Source organism: Sorex fumeus, unplaced genomic scaffold, assembly GCF_029834395.1.
Source record: "Sorex fumeus unplaced genomic scaffold, SorFum_2.1 ptg000054l, whole genome shotgun sequence".
Taxonomy (NCBI): Eukaryota; Metazoa; Chordata; class Mammalia; order Eulipotyphla; family Soricidae; genus Sorex; species Sorex fumeus.
The window spans coordinates 14,725,010-14,750,900 of record NW_026606111.1 but is presented as its reverse complement, the minus strand read 5'-3'; the positions used below and the strand labels follow the sequence as shown (position 1 = coordinate 14,750,900).

Sequence of the window (25,891 nt, the reverse complement as noted above, 5' to 3'; positions counted from 1 at the left end):
GGGCTGAACCAGTTGACATTCTCACTAGCAGTGAAGGAGGGTCCCTTTCTCACCACATCCGCACCAACACCAGTTGCTTTTGTTCTAATGGATGTGGGCCAGTCTCTGTGGTGTGAGATGTTATCTCATTGTTGTTTTGATCTGCATCTTCCTGATGATTAATGATGTAGAGCATTTTCTCATGTGCCTTCTTGCCATTCAAATTTCTTCTTTGAGAAAGTTTCTTTTCATTTTGTCACCCCATTTTTTGATGGAGTTGGATGTTTTCTTCTTGTGGAGTTCAACCAGTGCTTTGTATATCCTTGATATCAACCCCTTGTCGGATGGGTATTGGGCGAATATCCTTTCCCAATCTGTAGACTGTCTTTGTATTTTGGTCACTGTTTCTTATGAGATGCAGAAGCTTCTTAGTTTAAGATAGTTCCATTTGTCTATCTGTTTCTGTTTGCTTGGGCAGTGGTGTTTCATCATTAGAAGATACCTTCACTTCAGTGTCATGGAGGGTTTTGCCAACTTGTCTTCAAAATACCTTATGGATTATGGTCTGATGTTCTGGTCTGATATTTAGTCCATTTTCATCTTACTTTAGTTAGTACATGGTGTTAGGTAGAGATCTGAGCCTATTTTTTTGCATGTAGCTGTCCAGTTTTGCCAGCACAATTTGTTAAAGAGGCTTTCCTTGCTTTACTTCACTTTGCTTTCTCCCTTATCAAAGATGAGATTATCATATCTTGTGGAGAGATTTCAGTATATTCAACCCTGTTCCATTGGCCAGTATCTCGGCCTTTGTTCCAGTACCATGCTGTTTTTTCTTTTATTTTTTTAATTTTTTTTACAGTTGTAGATTTACAATTTTTTGTGCTTGGGTTTCAATTATACAATGATCAGATACCCATCCCTCCACCAGTGCCCGTTTTTCACCACCATGGATAATATCCCTCCCACCCCCATCCCCCCACCCCCCCGCCTCTGTGGCAGGGCAATCCCCTATGTTCTCTCTCTCCGTTTGGGTGTTGTGGTCTGCAAAAGAGGCATTGAGTGGCAAACATGTTCAGTACCATGCTCTTTTAATTATTACTGCTTTGTAGTAGAGTTTGAGGTTGGGGAGGTTGATTCCTCTCATTTCTTTCCCCAAGAACTGCTTTAGCTATTCATGGGTGCTTATTGTTCCATATGAATTTCAGGAGTGTTTGCTCCATTTCTTTAAAAAATGTCATAGGTATCGTTATAGGGATCACACTGAATTTGTACAGTTCTCTGGGGAGTATTGCTATTTTGACAATGTCAATTCTCCTGATCCATGAGCAGGGGATGTCTTTCCATTTCCTCATGTCCTCTTTCATTTTCTGAAGTAGCGTTTTGTAGTTTTCTTTGTACAGGTCCTTTACTTTCTTAGTTAAGCTAATTCCTAGGTACTTGATTTTCTGGGGCACAATTGTGAACGGGATTGTTTTTTTCATGTCACTTTCTTCTCTCTCACTATTTGCATATCGGAAAGCCATGGACTTTTGGGTATTGACTTTCTAGCCTGCAACTTTTCTATACAAGTCTATTGTTTCTAAGAGTTTCTTGGTAGAGGTTTTAGGGTTCTCTAAGTATAGCATCATACCATCTGCGAATAGTGAGAGCCTGATTTCTTCCTTTCCTACCTGAATGCCCTTTAGATCTTTTCCTTGCCTAACCACTATTGCAAGTACTTTCAGTAGTATTATGAACAGCAGTGGAGAGAGTGGGCATCCTTGTCTCGTGCCTGATCTTAGAGGGAAGGCTCTAAGTTTTTCCCCATTGAGGATGATGCTTGCTGTAGGCTTGTGGTAGATGGCTTTAACTATATTGAGAAAAGTCCCCTCCATCCCCACTTTGGCTAGGGTTTTCATCATAAATTGATGCTGGATATTGTTAAATTCTTTCTCTGCATCTATTGATATGATCATATGGCTTTTATCTTTTATTGATTTGATGGATTATGTTGATTGATTTCCGAATGTTAAACCATCCTTGCATCCCCGGGATGAATCCCACTTGGTCATGGTGTATGATCTTTTTGATGAATTTTTGAATTCTATTTGCTAGTATTTTGTTGAGAATCTTCACATTCATGTTCAACAGGGATATTGGCCTGTAGTTTTCTTTTCTTGTGGTGTCTTTGTTTCCTTTTGGTATTAGAGAGATAGGAGCTTCATAGAAACTGTTTGGGAGAGTTTCTGTTTCTTCAATTTCCTGGAAAATCTTGAGAAGAACTGGCAAGTAGGTCCTCTTTAAATGTTTGGAAAAAATTGGTAATGAATCCATCTGGGCCTTGGCTTTTGTTTTTGGGAAAATGTTTGATTATAGTTTCAATTTCCTTAGTGTTAATAGGACTATACAGATATTCTAGATCTTGATTCAGCTTTGGGAGATTATAGTAATCCAGGAATTTATCCATTTCTTCTAAGTTCTCTTGTTTTGTGGCATACAAACTTTCAAAGTAGTCTCTGATGATCTTTTGAATTTCTTTGGTTTCTGTTGTGATATCTCCCTTCTCATTTCTGATTCGGTTTATTAGGGTTCTCTCTCTCTCTTTCTTTGTGAGTCTTGCTAGTGGTTTATCCATCTTATTTGTTTTCTCAAAGAACCAGCTCTTGGTTTCATTGATCTTTCGGATTGTTTTTTGGTTTCCGTGTTGTTGGTTTCTGCTTTAAGTTTTATAATCTCTTTCCTTCTGCCTGGTCGGGCTTCTTTTGTTGGTCCTTTTCTAAGATCTTGAGCTGTGAAGTCAAGTTGTTTATGTGGACCTTTTCTTCCTTTCTGAGAAATGCTTGCAGAGCTATAAATTTTCCCCTTAACATAACTTTAGCTGCGTCCCATAGGTTCTGGTAGCTTGTGTCTTCATTCTCATTTGTTTCTAGGTATCTTTTGGTTTCTTCCTTGATTTCTTTCCTGACCTACTCATTATTCAACATTGAGTTGTTTAATTTCCATGTGCTTGATTTGGTTTTCTGAATCTGTTCATGATTAGCTTCTATCTTCAGCATATCGTGGTCTGAGAGGATAGTTGATACAATGTCTATGTTCCAGATTCTGTGGAGGTATGCTTTGTGGTCCAGCGCATGGTCTATTCTGTAAAATATGTTCCATGTGCACTGGAAAAGAATATATATTCTTTTGGGGGGGGGAATGTATAAAGTCCTGTATAGATCTATTAGCCCTCTGTCTTCTATTTCTTCCTTCACAGCCATTATTTCCTTGCTGAGTTTCAATCTTCTTGATCTATCTAGGGGTGATAAGGCAGTGTTGAAGTCTCCAATTACTATTGTGTTGGTAGTAATGTCCTTCTTAAGGTCTGCTAGCACCTGTTATAGGTATTTGGCTGGTCCCTCATTGGGTGCGTACACTTTTAGGAGTGTGATTTCTTCCCGCTGTACATATCCCTTGATTAATAAAAAATGGCCTTCACTGTCCCTTCTAAGGTTTTTCAACCTGAAATCTGTGTTGTCCAATACTAGTAAGGCCACTTCAGCTTTTTTTTTGAGGGGGTTGTTTTTTTTGCAGGGTTGTTTTCCATCCTTTTACTTTGAGTCTGTGTTTGTTCTGATTGTTCAGATGTGTTTCTTGTAGGCAGCAGAATGTTGGGTTCTGTCTCTGAATCCATTTTGCCACGGTGTGTCTCTTAATTGGTGAATTAAGACTGTTGACGTTGAGACAGATTATCGTTATGGGTTTTCTGTCATCTTTCGGTAAGGGTTTGTTGTGTTTGTAGGGGTTTGTCTTGTCTTATAGTAGCCCCTTTAGCCCTTCTTTTAGGTTTGGTTTTGAGTCTACAAAGTTTCTGAGCTGTTGTTTATCTAGAAAATAGTGTACCGTTGCTTTGAGTTTGAGTGAGAGTTTAGCTGGCTAGAGTATTCTTGGTGAAGCATTCATTTCAGTGAGTTTTTTCACTATATCCCACCATTGCCTTCGGGCTTGAAGGTTTTCCTCTGATAGGTCTGCTGTGAATCTAATGGGTGCTTCTTTGTATGTGATTTCCTTCTTTGACCTTGCTGCTTGCTGTATTGTGTCTCTATCTGTTGCATCCATCATTCTAACTATGATATGTCTTGGAGTGTTTTTGTTAGGGTCTCTTTTAGCTGGCACCCTTTGGGCTCCTTGAATCTGGATGCCTGCATTATCCAGTTCTGGGGACTTTTCAGCAATTTGTTTAACCGTGACTTTTTCATTGCGACTGTTTCCCTGAGCTTCTGGTACTCCAATGATTCTAATATTCCTTTTGGAATCATCCCCAAGAACCTGATTTGCTCTAGAGCTATTTTAAGTTCTCTTGCCGTTGTGTGTTGTTGCCTGTAGGCTTTGTGCAGCTCATCTTCCAGCTCACTGATTCTGTCTTCAGCTGTGGCCATTCTACTGTTGAGGGCATACACTGAGTTTTATATTTCATCTACCGAATATTTTATTCCTGATATTTCTGTTAATAGCTTTCTAATTTCTGCTCTAATTTCTTCCTGTATTTTCTCGATTGTTTTTTTCATATACTTTAATTTACTGGATATCTGTCTCACTGTTTCATTAAGTTCATTGAACATCTTCATTACTTCATATCTGAAGTATTTCTCAGAGAGCTCCCTTAAGTGAGTAACACCTAACGAGGCTTCTGGGCTCTTTTCATTGTCCTCTCCTTGTGGTGGGGATTTGTGTTGTTTCTTCATGTTGGTGTGGTGGTATGCAGACTGAGATGTTACAGAAGATTGTTGGGTATGAGTAATTTACCTGTGGCTGCATTAGGGTTGGCCGGCCCAAAATTAGGCCACGCCCACTTCTGCAGAGGACACACCTACTTCTGCAGAGCCCACGCCCCCTACAAGTACCTGGTGTGTGTGGGAGTTACAACCTGGGAGGAGAAGACGACCAGGCACAACATTGGGGATGAACAGGAACAAAGGAATCATATTTTTATACTTGGGCATAAAATGTAACAGGCAAGGATCAATTGAACAGGTAAAATTTTTTTTACATGGGTGCATTCTCCAACATTATATTTAAAAATTTTTTTCTTTTTTTTGGCGGGGGAGTCACACCCGGCGATGCACAGAAGTTACTCCTGGCTCATGCACTCAGGATTACTCCTCGCGGTGCTCTGGGCGTCCATATGGGATGCTGGGAATTGAACCTGGGTCAGCCGCGTGCAAGGCCAACTCCCTACCCACTGTGCTGTCCGTCAAGCCCCTAAAAATATTCTTATCGTCATGTTTTCTCCCTCCCTCCGCTCCCATCTCTTAGGTAACCTGAGTTCTATTATCAGTGTCCACTGGTTTGACTTTTTATTATTTTACTTGATCTGTTGGGCTGGATCAATAGCACAGCAGGTAAGACGTTTTCCTTGCATGCGGCCAACCCGGGTTCGATTCCTCCACTCCTCTGGGAGATCCCAGCAAGCCACCGAGAGTATCTCGCCCGCAAGGCAAAGCCTGGCAAGCTACCCATGATGTATTCAATATGCCAAAAACAGTAACAGCAAGTCTCACAATTTGTTGTGAGACGTTACTAGTGCATGCTCGAGCAAATGGACGAAAAATGGGAGGACAGTGTTACAGTGCTACTTGATCTGTTAGTTTTATATACTTAAGTTGAACAGAAAGGTGAAATCATCCAGTACTTGCCTTTCCCCCCCTCTGTCCTATTGAGCTCATTTTGTTTTACTGTGAATGGCAAAATTTCATTTTTTTTCGATTGAGAAGTATTCCAGTATATAGATATATAACAGAAAAATAGAGGTGAGGTATTTATGTTATCTGTCTTTAAACTACACAACAAAGAAGAATAATTTAAACTGTATAGTATTGAAATAGCAAAAGATACACAGATTAATGGGATAGAACTGAAATTCTAGAAGTAAACCTACACATTTATTGGTATTTAATATTTTACAACAGAGGCTCTAACATCATACATTGAAGAGATATACCTTCTCTTTACCCAATTATCTACTGGGCGGTATTCATCTCCATATTTACAATTTAGATGTAAATCATTCTGCAGTAAGCATTGGAGGTAGTTACAACTCTTTTTTGTGTTGATGTTTTTGTATCTTCAAATAGATACCACAATGAATTCTCTGGATCTGATGGGAGCTCCATCTTTAACTTCTTAAAGATGTTCCATAGTGTTTTCCAAGTGGTTGTACTGTTTATATTTGTACAGGCGGTTCTCATTATATTCAATTTGCCTTTCCCTGTTGATCAGGGGTGAACATGTTTTCATTTGTTGACCAGGCCTAGCCTTTATAGTGAAGTACATGTTGAAGTCTTTTGTGATCTTTTTTTTTTTTTGGTTGTCGTTGTTGTTTTTCTTTTGTGATCTTTTAACGAAGCATTTTTGTAACAATTTTAATGTATGTGCTTATTAATCTCTTAGGTGTATGATGTGTAATTATTGTTTCCAATTTAGTAGGTCACTTTTTCACTATATTTTGTTTTGCTATACCTAACTTTTACACTTAATGTAGGCCCAAGTGTTTAGTTTTCTTCTATTTTGCTTGCTGATTAGTTGAGTCCCCAGACATCTCAAATGCTAATATTATGAAACCTTTACTTTTATTGTTTTTTTTATGTGTATTGCTGATTTGGGTCTTATATTTATTTTGTTTATTTTCAATTATTAGGTTAAACAGTATATCTCTTTCTTTTGCACGTGACTTTCCAATTTCCTTAAAAGCACTTCTTGAAGAGACTCCTTTCTCTATTATATGGCATTCTTATCCTTGGTCAGTAATTATGCATTATTAAATAAATGTGTGGAGCTAATTTTAGTATCTTATTGATATTCCATTGGTCTATGAGTCTGTTTTTTTATTCCTATACTATGCTGGAGCAATATATACTATGGGCTGGAGCGATAGCACAGTGGTAGGGCATTTGCCTTGTGCGCAGCCAGCCAGCGCAGCCAGCCTGGTCGAGCCAGATTCTATTCCTCCACCCCTCTCGGAGAGCCCGGCAAGGTACTGAGAGTATCTCGCCCGCTTCGGCTAAGCCTGGCAAGCTACCGGTGATGTATTCAATATGCCAAATACAGCAACAAGTCTCAAATTCTAGAAGTAAACCTACACATTTACCTACAACTGTTACTGGGCCCGCTCAAACAAATCAATGAACAATGGCGGGGACAGTGTTTGTTTGTATACTATACTTTATTAAATGCGGTTACTTTTTAGTATAGTTTGAAGTCAGGTAACGTTACAAGTATGTTTCTTTTTTCCATCGGATTGTATCCACTCCCTTCCACCATTGTCTCAGGGTCATCCCCCAACGCCCTGCTCTAAGTAATCCCAGTTCTGTAGTTCTATAAACTAGATATTGTAATTGCTTTAGTTCACTGTCACTGTCACTGTCCTCCTGTTGTTCATCGGTTTGCTTGAGTGTGCACCAGTAACGTCTCACAACAAATTGTGAGACTTCTTGTTACTGTCTTTGGCATATTGAATACGACACGGGTAGCTTGCCAGGCTTTGCCATGCGGGCGAGATACTCTCAGTAGCTTGCTGGGCTCTCCGAGAGGGGTAGAGAAATCGAACCCTGGTCAGCTGCGTGCAGGGGAGATGCTCTACCCGCTGTGCTATCGCTCCAGCCCAATTGTGTTAGTTAAGACCTCTAATGCAAAGTTTGCTAAAAATATTATAGTAAACAGTCTTATATTGCTCCTGACATTTAAAAAAATTACTCTTTTTCTGGTTACACCTGACTCAGGGATTATTCCTTGCTATGCTCTCAGAGATCACTCTTGGCAGGGCTCAGGGGATCATATGAGGTACCAGGATGAAGCCCAGGTCAACCATATGTATGACAAACACATTACCTGCTGTTAATATCTCTCCAGTCCTGTTCTTGCTCCTGACTTTTAAGAACAAGCTTTTAGTTTTTTGACATTAGCTGTGGATTTATAGTATGTGACCTTTATTTTTTGAGATATGTCTCATCTATCCTCATTGAGTTTTTTAAAAATCATAAGTGGGTGCCAGATCTTGTCAAATATTTTTTCTTTATTGATGGATATTGTCATGATTTTTCCCTTTGCTTTTATTGTAAAATGCCTTATATTGATTTGTATAAATCATCTTTTCATGTCTGGAATAAAATTCACTTGGTCATGACATATTTGATGCATTGTTGATTTTATTTATTATTATTTGCTGCTATTCTGTTGAGTAGTTTTACATCTAGTTCATCAGGTATATTGTTTATCTTTTTCATGATATACTAGTCTGCTTTTGTAGTAGGGTAATAATATTATCTTATAAAATATATTTGGAAACATACTTTGATTCTTTTCTTTGAAGAGTCTGAAAACATTCTTAAGTTATATCTTAAAGGCTTAATAAAATTTATTGGTAAAGAAATGTGATGTGACACTTTTGTCTGTGTGTGTATGTGTATATGTGTAATGATGTGTTGATTATAAAATTTAAATTTTGGTCTTGGGTTTGGTTAATCTAAATCGGTTCTCTATTTCTTTTTATTTCACTCTTGACAAGTGGCGTTTATAAAAAAAAATCATCTCTTCCAAACTTGTTAGTTTAGTTGTTTATAACAGACTCTTATAATCTTGTATTTCTGTGATCTGTTGTAATTTCTCCTCTTTTTCTGATCCTGTTTATTGGGATGTTCTTTCTTTTCATATAAGTTTATTTTAAGACTCATTTATTTATTTATTTTGAAAAATAGGATATTAGTATCAGTGACCTTTTGTATTGCTTTTTTTAGTTTTTCTTTTGAGTAGGTTGTTTGCCTTGCCCGTGGCCGCCCTTGACGACCTGAGTTCGATTTCTCTGCCCCTCTCGGAGAGCCTGGCAAGCTACTGAAAGTATCTCACCTGCACAGCAAAGCCTGGCAAGCTATCGATGATGTATCTGATATGCCAAACACACTAATAACATGTCTCATAATGTAACTGGGCCCACTCGAGCAAACCGATGAACAACGGGAGGACAGTGACAGTGATTTTGGCAGTGCTCTGAGAGCAGAGGTTATTCCTGGTGGTGCTCAGGGGACCATATACATTACTGGGCACAGAACGTGGGGCGGCTACATGCTAGGCAAGTGCTTTAACCTTGGTAATATGTTTACCACCCAACTTTAATACATGATGTGATTTCCTTCATAAGATTATTAATGTTAAGTATTTTAGATATTTAATATGATATTCTGGTTTTTGGAGACTATCCTTGAAATAGTTGTGTCTACTTGGGAAAAAAAGTATAAGTTGTGCTGCTTTGGGACTTAGCAAATGTCTGTCAAGTCTATTTAAATAGGCAGGTTTTTTTCATGGGTTCTTATGCATATTTACCTCATTAGAAATTTAAGGCTATACTTTTGAAATTTATTTTTTTTACCTCTTGTGATACCCACTTCCAACTTTTGTCACTGAGTACTGTATCTCTCATTTTATTCCTCTTATGAGTTTGATACAACTTTTAGAGCATCCTTGTCACCATATATTTTTCAATGTATTATTTAACTAATTATTCAGTTTTGTGTGTTAGACATAACCGGGGGCTCTTTACTTTTCCTTCATTGAAGAATGAGACAGAGGGAGAAAGAGAGAGAGAGAGAGAAAGAGAGAGAGAGAGAAAGAGATTGGTTTTTGGGTTTGGTTTGTGTATGAGAGTACTTTTTTTCTTAAAAGAAAAATTATATGAATATTTAATTATGTTTTGACATTTTATTTTCTTAAAGCACATAAAAATATTTCATTGCCTTCTAAATATTAATGTTTTCATTGAGAATTAAGTCATCAAGCTAATTTCTTTTGTGGTAGCAACTAAACTTTCCCACTGATCCTTTTAAGCTCTTTTAAAGATATTTAGTTATTTTCAACCTCCTAAAAATGTTTATATTCTTGATATTCTCTCCCTTCTTCACACCCCTTCCTCTACCTTCTCTCTCTCCTTTACCTTGACTCTTTGCCATCTCTCTTTCCCTTCTTCCCACTCTGAATAGTAGTTTCTGAATATTCAGTTTAGTGTTACTGAACGTAAACTTTTTAAAACTCCTGCATTGCATTAGACAGGATGCATTTGCAGGTTAGCATCTTTAAGAATTTCTGAAAATTTATATTTTCTTTTTTTTCCCTAGAAATAATTTTTCTCTTCTGCATTAATTTTATAATTACCTAGCTGCATGTTTGTTGGACCTCCTGTCTTTACTCTCTTTGTTTTATCTCTTTTATCATTCATCTTTTTTTAACTGAAATTGAGAAAAGTTCCTTATTTTAATTTGATAATGATCAGGATGTAGGAGTCACTATTGTGACTTCGGTTCAAAGGAACTGAACAGTTCAATGTTGGGGCCCCGAAATGCTGTGCTGCTTGGATTCTGTGGTGCTCAGGGATCTTATATTCTGTAGTTGGAGGATTTGAATTTTTAAAACATTTCTTTTAATGTAGGAGAAAGCCACAACTGTTGATGCAGTTCTAGAATTAAAATTGATTAGATAACAAAATTGCAATATTAAAATCACTAGATTTAGAAAATCCATTTTTGTGAACATTGTTGTATCTGATTGCAGGGTTGTTAAGTCCTTGTTTAAGAATTTATTGATTGGGATTGGTGATGGTGAAGAATGGGCACTGGTGGAGGGATGGGTACTCAATCATTGTATAACTGAAACCCAAGCACAAAAATTTGTAAGTCTACAACTGTACCTCATAGTGTTTCACTAATAAAAAAAATAAAATAAAAATCCGAGATAGAAAAAAAAAATTGTATTGAGTAGTTTGCTGCCTTAGAAAGAGTCACACAGCAGATGCGGCCATGCAGTTCAGACAGACACTTCAGGATCTGTGGCCTGGGCCAGAGTTGCCTTGGTGACTGCTGCGGCTGCCAGGGCTTCCTCAAGGCTTGCGGGAGGCTGCCCACTCCACTCTAAAAAATATGTCGGAGTTCTCAGCCTCGGCACCGGCTCAAAATGTTTTAATTCTTTTGATATTTGTGCTTTTTGACTAGGAATTTTTATCTTTAGAACTTAGTCTATAGTCAAATATTTTCTTTCAAGCCTGGGGTGAAGGTGGGTTTCTGCAGTGGGGAAATAATTTTGCTTCTGCTACTAACTTGAACCTTCTACTTATACATACCTAATTCATGAAAATTCTCACATTTAAAATGATAGTCCTATTCTGTTTTTTAAAGTTAAAGGGCCAGTTTGTGTGATACAGATCTGTTGGAGAAATTATTTTCCACCATCTCTCTACCCTTAGCATTAAGACCGGTGCTTTTCTTTGCTTCAAGTTAGTGTAGGCATCATCAACTGTTTGGTTTTGGTTTCATCTATGAGCTTGAAAGACATGGCTAATGGCATTTGGTCTTCTGTTGCTTCAGATTTCTTGGCTTGGCTTTTAAAGTGGTAGTTGACTAGTGGGTGTTGGCTGCAGATAGCAGTCTCTTATCTTTGTGTCTGCATCCTGTTCCTTGCTTATATGGCTTGCCCTAAAGTACCTTGGAGACAGCCCTTTCCAGTGAACTTTTCTGTCCATTTATGTCCTATGCTGTCCTCACTCTTAGGCTCCAGATACGTGTGCAGGATACCTTTGAAATTCAATGCTGATGTGTCTGTCTGTAGAACAAAGACCATGTGACTGAGTCCGTCTCAAGGGGCAAATTTAAGTCCTGTAGCACCCAGAAGACTCACATCTCTAATATGTTATGTGGGGCTTTTCTCAGCATAATGTGGATGAATTGGAGGATATAAAGACCAAAATGCATATAATACCAGCTGGCTTGTATCAAATATATCCCTAATTGTGGCTTCCTTCGCAAACAAATAGTAAGCACTGGACTCACAGTAGCCTCTGAGCTGACCTCATTCATCATGCCCACTAACAGATCCTACTTTCTAGCCACAGAGATAGCTCAATGGGTTCAGTACATGCTTACGTGTGGGAGACTTGGATTTGATATCTGGCATAGCACAGTGCCTCCAGCACTGCCTGGTGTGGTCCCAAAGTCTTCTGGGGGGGGGGAATGGGGAATCCTACTTTCCCAGTAAATGAATAAATTAAATGGCAACAGGGAAGTTTATAACACTACCTAGGGTCCTCATTGCCCTTATTTATACTCTCAAAAGCAAGTTTAAAATGGCAAACTGCAGGGTTCCTCTAGATAGTTCACATATGAAAAGTAGTAATTTTTATGTTTATTTCAAATGGTTATGCCTTGGTAAACATTCAAAGACATGTTTAATTTTCATTTTCTTTTTTGTTATAACATATTCATATATTTTTCTTTTAACCTTCCCTGATGTAGGTACGTGGGTGTAGTTGTGGTTGCAGAGAACAGTTAAAACAGTTTAGTAAGAACCTTGGCATTTACATCTCTCTGTACTCACTGGATTAGCAATACAAATTTAGATATAGTGGAAAAATGAAGTCCAATGCAAAGAAAAAAGACTAATGCAATTAACTTGATTACTTTTGGATAATTATTACATTCGTTAAATGATAATTATCCATGTCATAAAATAAAGCTTTACTATTTCCTTTGCTCTTTATGAAATAATTTTTCTTTTGCATTGAGTCTTAAAATCTGTCTTTTTGTTCTGTTAATTCTTCTTATCTTACATAAAAAAGCACCAGAATAGAAATGATCTCTGAATCTCACACAATAGAATCTCATTTTGGTAAGTACTTTGTTTACATCTAGATTTGGGGTTGAAATAAAATACCAGGAAATTATCTTTCTGTAATTTTTTTTATGGATAGATATATAGGGAACACTTATATCAAAATCATATTATGTAAAGTATTTATCTATTTGTGTTCCTTGAATAAAAGGCATTTTTGTTTTTTTAAAAAATATAAATTTGAAACATGGAGTGATCTTTTTACTGTTTTCCCTCACAGAATATTATATTCTGCTCATTCTGTTAGCTCTAGCGTAATGAATTCTAAGTTATCATTTATTATTGATATAAATATAGAATAATATTTAGAACAATAAATATATGCATAGGAAAAGGCTTTACACATTTGTTCTACTGGCTGTTAGATAACCTTGACATGTGGGCCATTCTACTGCAATGGTTCTTGCCTTTATTGAATATATGTTGAGTTCCTACACAAATTAATGCATACATAGCACTTTCTGATATTATTCTTAACAGACTATGTATGTCTGCTGGAAGAAGTCATGAGAAGTAGGTATGAGTGAAGTAAAATAAAATTGAAAAAACTCCACATAAGTATAAGCAGTGATGTTTATACAATTTATTCAGTGCTCTTCATTCCTCCTTTTATGTGGAACAGGAAATTCAAGAAGCACAGTTCTGATTGTTGCATATACAGCTGACACTGGACCAGTGAATTCCCTGTGGATCTTGGTCTTACCCATCGTTTTCAGTTGCATCAGCACCTTGTGAACTTGCAAAGCTCTTTTATTGCTGCTTTAATGTTTGAACAGAAGAACAGAGGATTTGCAGACACCTCACTCCTTAGTCATTATCATTGTGACACTAACAACAGGGAACCCAGTAATAAGCAAACCTTACCACATTACCTTTTGAATCTCTTCACTTCTGACCCTGTCATGCATGATGAAAAATTGTTCTTTGGTGTTTTAGAATTCAGTAGTGTTAATATCTTAATTTTAAAATAATTTTAAAAAATATTAGCATGAGGGGCTGGAGCGATAGCACAGCGGGTAGGGTGTTTGCCTTGCATGCAGCCGACCTGGGTTCGATTCCCAGCATCCCATATGGTCTCCTGAGCACAGCCAGGAGTAATTCCTGAGTGCATGAGCCAGGAATAACCCCTGTGCATCGCCGGGTGTGACCCAAAAAGCAAAAAAACTATATATATTAGCATGAATATTAAACATTTAAAATTTTTTTCTCTCTAAGCTATATGGAGGGAAGGAGAGCAGTGTTGGGAGGTGGCATAAGGGCTTTGAATTTAGGCTGAAATTATGTAACTGTTTTCACTTAAAGCAATACTTCTCCATTGCTACATATTTGCAAACTTGGCCAAACATTAAAATTTAGCAGTAATAGAAACAGAAATGATTGGGTCAAAAGAGATCAGTTATTGCATGATACATGGCACATTTAGGGGAAAATCAGTGAACTGGTGAAGTATTAAGAATGATTTTTTCTTTGTCTGCCATAGAGGCAGGGGAAGGGTTGAGATAGGGGGGTATATGAGGGACATTGGTGGTGGCAAATGTGCACTGGTGGAGGGATGGGTGTTCGATTATTGTATCACTGATACTCAAACATGAAAGCTTTATAACTGTATCTCACGGTGATTCAATAAAAAAAAAGGAATGATTTTGCTGAACTTAAAAGAATTTGTATTACTACTGCTACTACTACTATTACTACTACTATTTCTATTTTGGTGTTTAAGGCCACACTCAGCTGTACTCACTGATAACTTCTGGTTAGTTTAGGGAACCACGTGGGGTGCCAGGAATTGAACCTGTGTGAGCCACAGGCAGGGCAAGTTCCTTGCCCATTGGCTATCTTTCTGGCCCCTAAAAGGATTTGGTTCTAGAAGACATTCTATCATGACCATATTTCGTAACATTTTCGTGTTTTCTTACAATGAGTTTTTGGATTTAATTTTATTGTACTCCTTTGTCTGTAGCTTTCTCTTTGTCAACTAAAAATAAGTTGAAATACAAAATAAGCTATAATTTCAGAACCTAGAGGAACTAGTCTTCAGCTTTATATCTTTTGATATTTTCTTAGAGGATAAAAAATATGATTAAAAGAGCCTAAGATTTAGAGAATCTTGTAAGAATTTATGGTTACATAAAAATGAAAAATTATTTTCTCTCTTTCCTACTCTTGGAGTATTCTAGGTTTTTTACACTGCACATCATGTGGTATAATCCAGTGGTTAATGTGGCTTTTATATTTTTATATTTTAGAGAACAGTGTTTTCTAAAGAAACAATAGGAGAAATGGATGATCCATTATTAAGATTTGGCTCATGTGATTATGGACATTGAGAAGTCCCACTATCTGCCATCTCTAAGCCTGAGACATAGGAAAGCTGATGAAAATGTTAAGAACTGGAGTGCTTGGGACTAGGGCGATAATATAACAGGTAGGGCAGTTTACCTTGGATGTGGCTGACCCTGGTTTGATTCCCGGCACCCAGTAGTGTCCTTGGGCCCTGCTAAGAATGATCCCTGCAGGCAGAGCCAGAAATCAGCCCTGAGGATCCCTGGATGTGGTTAAAAAAAAATAAAGCCAGAAAAACTACGTGATTAATGATGCAAGTCAGTCGAGGTTAGTCTGATGTCTCAGCTCTGAGAGAGAATGCAAATTCCCTTTTTCTCCAGCTTTTTTTTTTTATAATGTTTATGCCCACAAGGGATTGGATGATTCTCACCCACATTAAGGAGGACTATCTGATGGCTTTACTCAGACCATCAATTCACATGCTAATCCCATTGAAAAACTTTCTTACACACATGGAAATAAAATGTTTTAACTGAACACCATGTGTTGCAGTGAAATTGGCCTAAAACTGATCATCACAGTGAGACTCCCCACTGAACTTTACCTACATTAGATCAGGAGACGTCTGTTTCCTTCTTTATTCTTTGTCTGGTTTAGCTAGAATAGGGTTTAGAGCAGGTGCTTGGTAACTTTTATTTAAAAAGCAAGGACAGGGGCTGGAGAGATAATATAGCAAGTAGGGCACTTGCCTTGCATGTGTCTACTCCAGGTTTGATGCTCAGCAACCAACATTCTGCCCCTCCCCCCCAGCCTTAAGCCCTCTCCCAGAGTGATCCTGGAGTGCAGGGCCAGGAGAAGGCCCTGAGTTTAGCTGGATGTGGCCAAAAACCAAAATAAAAGAAAACAAAATAACAACAACAAAATGATAGGGAGGGAGGAAATGACTTTCAAGAGGTGTGAATTTGAGTTGCAAAGTTTATCCCAAAAATGTATATGCCTAATGTAACCTGGTGGAAGACTGAGAATCAGGGCAGGATTTGTAAGTGAAGGTAATTTTAATGTATAACTCAGTATTTCTTTTGTTTATTTGGTGACCATTTTGAACGCTAAAACGAAAGTCTAGCTTCACAGATTTTTGAAAACTTAACCATTTTAAGTATTAACTTTAGCTTTTTCAGTCTTCCAAGGTAAACTAGAATTTTTCTGATCATGACAGTGAATCAAGGTCAAGACAGATTTGCCATTATTTCTGAGGATGAGTCAACACTGTTCTTAAGAAATTCTATTTTAGAATGACATAATAAGAGCATAAAGATCATTAATTCTTTGCTGTTTTTCTTGGGTTATTTTCTAGCTTCCTATTCATGAAAATTTAGTAATTCCACATTTTCCCTTCTGATTGTTATTGACATTTACTATAATAATGAATTACATTTATACATACTTAGAAACTTGGCTGAAGCGATAGCACAGCGGGTAGGGTCTTTGCCTTGCATAAGGCTGACCTGGGTTTGATTCCTCTGTCCCTCTTGGAGTGCCCGGCAAGCTACTGAGAGTATCCCACCTGCATGGCAGAGCCTGGCAAGCTCCCTGTGACGTATACTATATGCCAAAAACAGTAACAAGTCTCAGAATGGAGACATTACTGGTGCCTGCTCGAGCAAATCCATGAACAGTGGGATGACAGTGCAACCTAGGAGTTAGGAACCATAGGTTAGTATCTTATCCCCCCTCTTTTAACTTTTGGCTATGGTATATATAACTGCCTATCTCTCTGTGAGATTAGAAATGAGAGTTCTTTGTTGATATCATGAAGGTCCTCCATATTTTGCTAAGGCTCTGCGGTGCTGGGGGCCTCCAGGGCCATACTCAGTGATGCTCGGGAGACCATGTGTCAGGCATCACAGCTGGGAAAGGCATGTCCCCTAACCCCTGTATTGATTCCTCTGCCGCTCTTACAGGGAAGCTGCCAAAATGTTTTCAGAAGTGTTTTTATAAACGAATTTGCATTCCAATAAGCAGTGATATAAGGATTTCTATTTCTGAATATCCTCACCAACTTTTTTTTTTTGTGATACACCTAGCAGTGCTCAGGGTTTACTCCTGGTTCTTCGCTCAGAGATTATTCCTGGTGGGCCTGGGGGACTGTATGGGGTGCTAGGGATTGAACCCAGGTTGACCTGGTGCAAGGTAGGTTACATGCTGTACTAACTTGTTGGCTCTTCTGCTCTTCTAATAGCACTGTCCTCCCGTTGTTCATCGATTGCTCGAGCAGGCCCAGTAACATCTCCATTTTGAGACTTGTTACTGTGTTTGGCACATTGAATATATCATGGGTAGCTTGCCAGGCTTGCTGTGTGGGCGAGATATTCTCGGTAGCTTGCCGGGCTCTCTGAGAGGGGCGGAGAAATCGAACTCGGCTCTGCTGGCTCCTATAATAATCAATTTTAATAAGGATTTCTCCGTTAACTGTGATATTGACCATTTTGTGTCCTTGTTAGTTATTTATCTTCTGTGTTGAAAGATCTGTTCATAAACACCACAAAGACTGACTCCTGAGCACAGAGCCAGCAGTAGTATCTGAGCATCACCAGGTGTGGTTTCAATTCAGTAAATATATAATCTATTTTTTTTTGAATTGAGCTTTCATATTACCGTGTGTTATTTGGAAATTCTGGTACATGTCTACTATTATGTTTTTAAAATACTCTTATTCTGTTGCTTGACATTTCATTTTCTAAATGATGCCATCTGAAAGTGCAAAACTTTTGTGTTTTGATGAGGCCTATATAGCAGTCTTTTTCTTTTGGTGTCAAACCTAAGAATTTTTAGCCTAATTTTAGGTCTTGAAAATTATACACATACACACACACACACACACACACACATGCATTTTTTTTGAGGGCAGTCACTAGAGATACTCAGGGGCCTCTCTGCTCAGTGCTTGGGCATCATTTCCAATGATGCTCGGGAGACTGCCCCCGTGGTGCTAAGGATTGAACCTTAGTTGGTTTGCCCTTGCATGCAAAGTTTCTGCTTCAGCGTGTTGAATTATCTTTTGTCCCCAACTTTACATTTTCTTAAAAAAAAAAAAACTTGAGCTTTTAAACATATTTAAAAATACTCTTAGGAATAGAACCTAAGAAATAAAAGCCTGGGATCTTTTAATACATTCAGTTTTGGTAAAGTATTTTTTTAAAAGTATTTCAGACAGAAAGGTGTACCAATTATAAGGACTTACCTCTGTGAAATTTGAAAAAAAAAATGAACTAATGTGTATTACCACACACATAAGAGAGAATGTTACTAGTATTCTAGAAATCCTGGAAAACCTTTCCAGAAATCCCTGAGAACCTTCCAGAAGCTTAGAGATGAACAATTGCTAAAAACAGATTATATAAATGGAATAATACTATATATCATTGTTGTGCCTGTGTGTTTTGCTTATTTTTTGTGGAATACATCCTTGTGTTGCAGTAGTCTGTTTTCATGGCTGTAAAGTATTTCCTTATATAGCTACATCACACTTATTTATATATTACCATACTATTGATACACATTTATGGGGTCCTGGTGGTTAGCTTTTTCAGGTAGTGATGCTAGGAATATTTTGTAATTGACTCAGTGTACAAATTCAGCATATATTTCGGAGTGGGATTGCTGGGTTTTTGAGCAGGTATACCTACAAATTTACCATAAATAGAAAACTGATTTCCACAGTTACCATTTTTCATTCCCAGCAGTAATATATACAAATTTTATTTATACCACATCCTGATCAACGCTTGTTTTCCTTTTTCATTTAATTTAGCTATTTCTGTTTTTAATTGAATTACCATGAGATAGAATTATAAAGCTGATCATGGTCAGGTTTCATATAGTGTTCCAACACCCATCCCTCCACCAATGAACATTTCCCACCACCAATGCCCCCAATTTCCCTCCCACCACCTCCCCCGCCCCCAGCCTGCCTGTATGGCAGACACTTTCCTTCTTTCTCTCTCTCTCTTTCTCTTTCTGTCTCTCTCTGTCTCTGTCTCTCCTTTTTAATTTAGCAATTATATAGAATTTGCTTATTTCTTTTTTTTAATTGATTTTAATTGAATCACCATGAGATACACAGGTACAATGTTGTTCATGATTGGGTTTCAATCATACAATGTTCCAACAACTGTTCCTTCACCAGTGTACATTTCCTACCACCAGTGTCTTCAGTTTTCCTCCCCCTGACCCTTTTAGCCTGACTCTATGGCAAGTACTTCTCTCTCTCTCTCTCTCTCTCTCTCTCTCTCTCTCTCTCTCTCTCTCTCGTCTGGACATATTCCCATATGAAGTTTTTGCTTTATCTTTCAACTGGGTTAGCTTGGGTTTTTCTTATATATTTATAGACATTGATATATTCATAGTTAGAATCCTTATTTAATTAGTTGGCTAATTATCTTCTACTCTTTGGGATACCTCTTCATTTTTATAATGATGCCTTTTTGTTCAATTTCTTCTTTATAGCTCATTCTTTTGATGACCTGTTTGTGTCTTAAAGATAAACTTCCTTTGGAAACCTAATTAGGACTGAGAAACTTAAACTTGAGCCAATTAGAGGCTGGCGTTTGATTATTCTGAGGCTCTTTGTTTCCTCTCCTTGCCTGTGGCAGGAGTGATGTCTTTCAGAAGTCATTTCCTCAGCCCTCCCAGGAGCCTTGAACACCATCTTCCACACCCTTGAGACTGATGCAGTCTCTACAGCTTCTCAGCTTCCTTACTCATCTCTTAAAACAGAACTTCTCTGCTGCTTTTAAAAAGTCTTCCAGTTGCCACTTTTCAGGCTTTCAGCATCTCAGCTGCCTAGAGAAACAAACACTTTAAATTGGCATTTTAGAGTTGGCTCATGCCTCCAGGAGCCAAGTATTACCACATGCAGAACTACCTCACCTTTGCCTGCTTCCGACTCTCTGAGATCAGACTTCCTTCTCTCTGAGATCAGGCCTCGCAGGTTCTGCTTGTGTAGCTCTTAAAAAACTTCAAAGAATTTAAAAAAGTATCTAGTTTTCCGATTGCTCTGATGAGAGTGTTGGTCTGCCAGGAGCTTAGCTTTCTTTTTAGGAAAGAAGACTCTTGAATGCTTTTAAGATTGTCAGTTTAACTTGCAGTTAACTTGGTGGAATATTAATTTACCAGGATTATTTTAATCTTTTTATACATTTGAAAATTTTCTTGGCAAATAAATAATGTATTCCTTTTGTTTAATTTTAATTTATTTGGTTTTGCAGGTAATACTCAGTAGTGCTTAGGAGTACTGGGAGTTCTAGGCTCAGAAGCTCAGGGGTCACCATACCTGGTGATGTTGAGGGGATTGTGATCAAATCTGAGCCTCCAGCATGTAATGTATGTACATAACCACTTGCCCTATCTCTTCAGTTCCTTTCGTTTTTATGCTTAGGCTTGTGAGAACGAGCACTGTTTCAAAAGATACTTGGTTTTTTGCACTTTTAAATTATGAATTATCTATTAACGTGCATTACTTTCATTGAGTCTAAAGAAACATGCAACATTAATTACATTAACACAAATTCATGCATAGGGAGATAAAGGGTTATTACTTTAATGTATTAAAAATGTCTGTTCCGGTTAACTTTATGCTATTTCAGGCATTGGAGTGAGGATTGTGTAACATCTGGCAGTGTTTAGGGGCTACTCCTGACTGTGTGCTTAGGAGTCACTCCTCTTGGTACTTGGGGAACCATATCTGGTACGGGGGATTGAACCAGAGTTAGTTGCATGTAAGGTATGCACTTGAATCCATACGCACTGTCTGGCTCTCTTTCAAGAGCTTTGAAGATAAGAATTATGCCTTCTTTTTCCTCCATAATTTTATGGTTTTTGGTTCATGGTAGGTCCATATTTAAGCAGATTACATTAAAAAGTAAAGCAGAGGGGCTGGATAAAGAGTGCAGCAGATAGGGCACTTGACTTGCACACAGCTGACCTGCATTCAATCTCAGGCGTCCCATATGGCCCCCAGAGCCCTCACCAGGAGTGATTCCTGAGAACAGAGCCAGGAGTAACCCCTGAGCATCACCAGTTACGGCACCCAAACATAAAAAATGAAAAGAAAAGTGAGTTAAGTGAGTTTGCTAAAGAGATGGGTGTGTTGGAAGGAACTGGTCGGGGGAGTCTGACACTGGTGGTGGGTTTAGAGGTGAAACAATGTATGCCTGAAACTATATTATTACACGTTTGCAAATTACTGTGCCTAAATGCCCTCCCGTTGATCGTCGATTTGCTCGAGCGGGCCCAGTAACGTCTCCATTGGAGACTTTGTTGTTACTGTGTCTGGCATATCGAATACTCTCGGTAGCTTTCCGGGCTCTCCGAGAGGGGCGGAGGAATCGAACTCGGGTCGGCCATGTTGGCCGCTTGTGCCTAAATAAAAATTTTAAAATAAGCAATACAAATATAGGAGCTGGAAGCTCTTGAAGATTTTTCATTTGTCATGCTATGTTGTGATTAATCACTGTAGAATTTCTTTTGTCTTTGATTTCTCTTATTTTATTTAGGAGCTTGACCTCACATCTGAGGTCATGAGTCATTTTGAGTCATTATCTTCTCACATCCATCTCAATCACCAATTTAGGCTCAAATTCTGTTTATGCAATCTATCATATTTGCTGAGGTTATGTATCTGCTCCATAAATATTTGTAAATGTAAGAAGGGAATTATAAGTCATACCTTCCTTACATGAATTTTAAATCAATGTCTTTCCATAAGTGCTGAAAGACAAACTTAACGATTGTGTTTTAAAGTTTAAGACAGTCTCAGGCTGACTGCTGCAGTTCTAAAGCTTGCAAGTGAAATTTTTTCTCAAAAATCTAAAACCTTTCCCTTTAACACAGGTAATTCAGCTCTACCCAAGTATTTGGATTTCCAGAAATTATTGGAGAGTTTAATTTTTGGTCAGCTATATGAAAATTGTGTCTGATGATGATAAGGGATTGTGGAATTTTCCATATTGTGTTGGGCACTTTGTGTTTTTCAGTTGTGAAAGTGTATTTTTATTTCCGGAAATGTCCTTGTTTTAGTCATTCATTGCCCTACCTTTTATTTTTTGGTATTTCATCAATTCTGCATAAGACATAAAGTCTCTTCCCAGTCTCCCTCTGACCCTTAGGGAATGATGTTCTGAAGAACAATTCAAGCCTTTGGGGAAGGCTGTTCTAAAAATAAAATCCTCATGGTGTCGGGCCAGGGTATGGACCACATCTTGGGAGAGCACTTTTAACTTAACAAATTGCTATATTAAGTTGAATTTAACATCCCTTATTTCCCCCTTGGGTGAAAAAAAGCAGCAGACCATTTTGGAAAGAACAGGAACTTTGAATCTAGACTATCCTCAGTTCCTGTTCTAGCCCTCTCACCAGTAGTTTTATTGAAGTCTCCAGGCCTTGATTTATTTATCTTTAGAATGGGAAAAATATTTCTATTTTGGAACCAGTTGGCTGGGATTAGCAAAAATATGTGTGGAGATCTGATACATGGTGAGTAATTTAGAAATAGCTTTACAGTTTTTAGTCTTATGTTAAACCTTTTCAGTGTTCTCTAACATGATGATTCGGAGACTTGAGCAGGTTACCTAGATGCTAATTCTACCTGTGCTATTTATTAGCTGTATGTCTTTGGACAAGTTACCTAATTTTTTTTGTAGCTCAGGTTATCCAACTGTAAGCATAATTATGATGCCCACCCTCTAGGGTTGTTATATTGATTTTTGTAAAGTATCAGAATACTGTCTGAATATGTAAGCACTAGATACATTTTTAGTACATAAAATGAAAACACTCAGAGCTGACTTTAATTGGTTATTGTTGTTAATAAAGGTAATGGGTTAAAGATGGGGCTAGAGGCCGCATTACTATGTGATCAGTGATGAACCACAGGAAAGAGAAACAAGATGGAACAAGTTGAGCAATGAGCAAATTGCCCACATGGAAGAAGCTAAGGCAAGTTCAGATGGTGGTAGTGTTGATTAGTAGAAATATTAACTGATAGGAGCTGGAGAGATAGCACAGCAGGTAGGGTGTTTGCCTTGCACACGGCCAACCCGAGTTTGATTCCCAGCATCCCATATGGTCCCCTGAGCACCGCCAGGAAGTAACTCCTGAGTGCAGAGCCAGGAGTAACCCCTGTGCATTGCCAGGTGTGACCCAAAAAAGAAAAGAAAAAAGAAATATTAACTGGTAGAGACTGGCTCACTCTTAAGAGAATGTGCAGGAAATTGGTCTCACAATAATGATGTCTGTAGTGTTCTCAATGGTCAGGAAAGCAACTTAAAGGAGAAGGATCATCAGGCGGAAAATCTTTCTTGAGGCATACAAAACTTAATTGATTGACTAATAGAAATAGGTAATTAATATATAGGTAATGTTCCAGATATAATTTCGGAGATTGAAGAAGTATATGAGTTATTTTTCTATCAAGGAATGTCATGGTATATAAAATGTTTTATAGTTTTCATTGTTTTGAATTTAGAACAAAATATCAGAGTTGTCTTCTTTTTTTTTAGGCTATAGAGGAAATTGACTAATGTTCTCCAATACCTAAATTACAGGAATTGCCAATCATCACTTACAGTGTTGTTTTTATTAGTACCTAATTCACTCTTATGTTACTAAGCCATATCTCTTATGCAAAGAAGTCAAGGAATAGAAGACATCTTAAACAGACTCAAGAACTATACACATTTATAAAATAAGAGATGAAGTACTTTTTAAGGCAGGAGTGGTTTTCTTTCTCAAATTTTACAGAGACTTTAAGAAAGAAAGAATACAATCAGATAGGTTAAGTAATTTCTCAGCATGAACATTGAGAATAATTTTACCACTGAAGATTTTGAGAACTTCTTCATATTTTGTTTTCTGCAGACTTCTATTGTCTTCAGTAGTTTTGTTTAAGAGAAAAACCCACAATGCTCTGCAAATAAATGGAGAAAGAGTAGTGAACAGCGAAGCCGTGCCTCACATTTGCAGTTTTCTCTCCCTACAACTGTAGTCTGTAGAGTTGAAATCTGGTGGCGGACATTGTTATTTTCAGTCTCAAGAAATCTAAGAACTGCCTGAGGAAAATAGTAACTGATAAGGAAAGTCTAGAGGATCCAAACAAAATCTGGTTTTCTTATTAGAAGGCCTCTCTCTTGCACAACACATGTTGAAATCTGTCATTTTACAAGCCCACATTTCCACACTTCAGTTGCTGTTTCCTTGCAGGAGAGATGAGTTGAAAAGCAGAGCCATGCGATGGATGCAAGAGGAAATACACACAAGCCACTGAAGGAAAGGCCACCCTGTCCAGTATTCAGAATTACATATGAGAGATGTGGCAAGAAGCAAAGAGTATCATGAATATGAGATGAAGTAAATAAAACAGGGTTCCTGAGGGGTCAGGGTGGGAAGTTCATTTAAGGAACGGAAGAGAGCATAGAAGAAAACTTGAGGGGTTGAGGGGAAGAGCTTCAAAAAATGAAATCTGAAAGAAATGCAGTGAAAGAGGAATGATCAAATCACACTAGAGTCTAAAAATCAGAAATTTTCCCTAAGTGATTCTCTGAAACAATTTGAATAACTTTCAGGAAACTCCTGGGCCATAGAGGAAAAAAAAAGGCATAAAACTTGAAAGAAGGGCACAGAGACAGGCTCAGTCAGGTTGGTCTGATGTCTAAATGCTTGGAATTCCAGAGGTGTCTGCAGCAGAGTAAATGAGGTGCTGAAATGATCAATAGATAATAAGCACCTGTGCTCTGGAAAAGAATCTGAATCATCATGTTGATAAGTTCTGAGGGTCTAGCAAAATGAATAAAGAGAACGTTAAAATTCTGACTACATCTTATGAAACTGAAAATCAGTAAGTATGGAGGAAAAAGCCTAATAGCTTCCAGAGAGAACAGTGAGGTTATCAAGTTCTCTTTAGTCTTTGAGCTTTTGCTCTCTGGCCCCAAAAGGTATTTCAGACGTATCTCATGCATTTCCTTGAAAAGAGAGTGATCCAGCCAGCTTACTAAAATATCTTGGTCCCTTTAAATAGTGATAGAGATCAAGCTCTGGGTGCTTATTGTTTATTATGGCTTCTAGACTCTGTGTAAGTAAAGCAAAGTGAGGAGGGGAGATTTGTGTTTTATCATAAATGCAAACTAGTTTTACCAAATATCTGTATCACTGCCCATAATAAATGTGCCAGTAAGTCAGTTCAGAGTTCCTTTTGTTATTAGAATGTAGATTTCTGAGTTAATACAGTAGAATACTATGCATCTTTATCAACTTGATAAATAGATTTAAACTCATTTTGGGGTGTACATTAAATTTTAATAATTTACATATTTATCTTCTATAATATTTGAAATATTTGAATGACCCAATAGTTAATAATGAAAAAGTATTTATATATATGTATGAATATATGTATGTGTTTGTGAGTGTGTGTGTGTTTGTGTGTGTATATTTAGAGAAAACTTACTAATATTTATCTTTTCCATCTTGCTCCAAACTTCCCGTTTTTGGCCTATCCTTTCTCCACCCACACAAAATAAACATATTCATGTTCACTATTTGACAAAGCATGTTGCATATACCCTTTTGTGTTTTGTTTTTATTCACTGTATAATATATCTTAAAATCATTGTCAATTAATGGAAGTCTTAATTGTTGACAACTTCATAACATTTTATAGTACAAATGAGTAAAATTTGTTTTCCTCAGTCTTTTACGTACTTAGGTGTTTTGTATATGCTAACTATTACAATCTATATTAAAATGATTAATCTTGTGCATATGTAGTTTTTTATTTGTGGAGGTATTTATTTTTTTTTATTTGGGGGCCACACCCAACCGTGCTCAGTGCTTTCTCCTAGCTCTGTGCTCAGGGATCACTCCTGGCTGGGCTCAGGCATCATATGGTGTGTCAGGGATCAAACGTGGATCT

At 37.7% G+C, this 25,891-nt stretch overlaps 1 protein-coding gene and 1 non-coding gene across 2 annotated transcripts in view; both read left to right on the top strand.

Moving 5' to 3' along the window:
* GPR63 (G protein-coupled receptor 63) overlaps positions 1 to 25,891 on the top strand; it is a 73,206-nt gene that overhangs the window by 9,021 nt on the left and 38,294 nt on the right. The gene's annotated exons all lie outside the window — the stretch shown is intronic.
* LOC130033883 (small nucleolar RNA SNORA70) lies at positions 11,334 to 11,472 on the top strand. Its single transcript, XR_008793992.1, has one exon. It is a non-coding gene; the product is annotated as a small nucleolar RNA SNORA70 (small nucleolar RNA).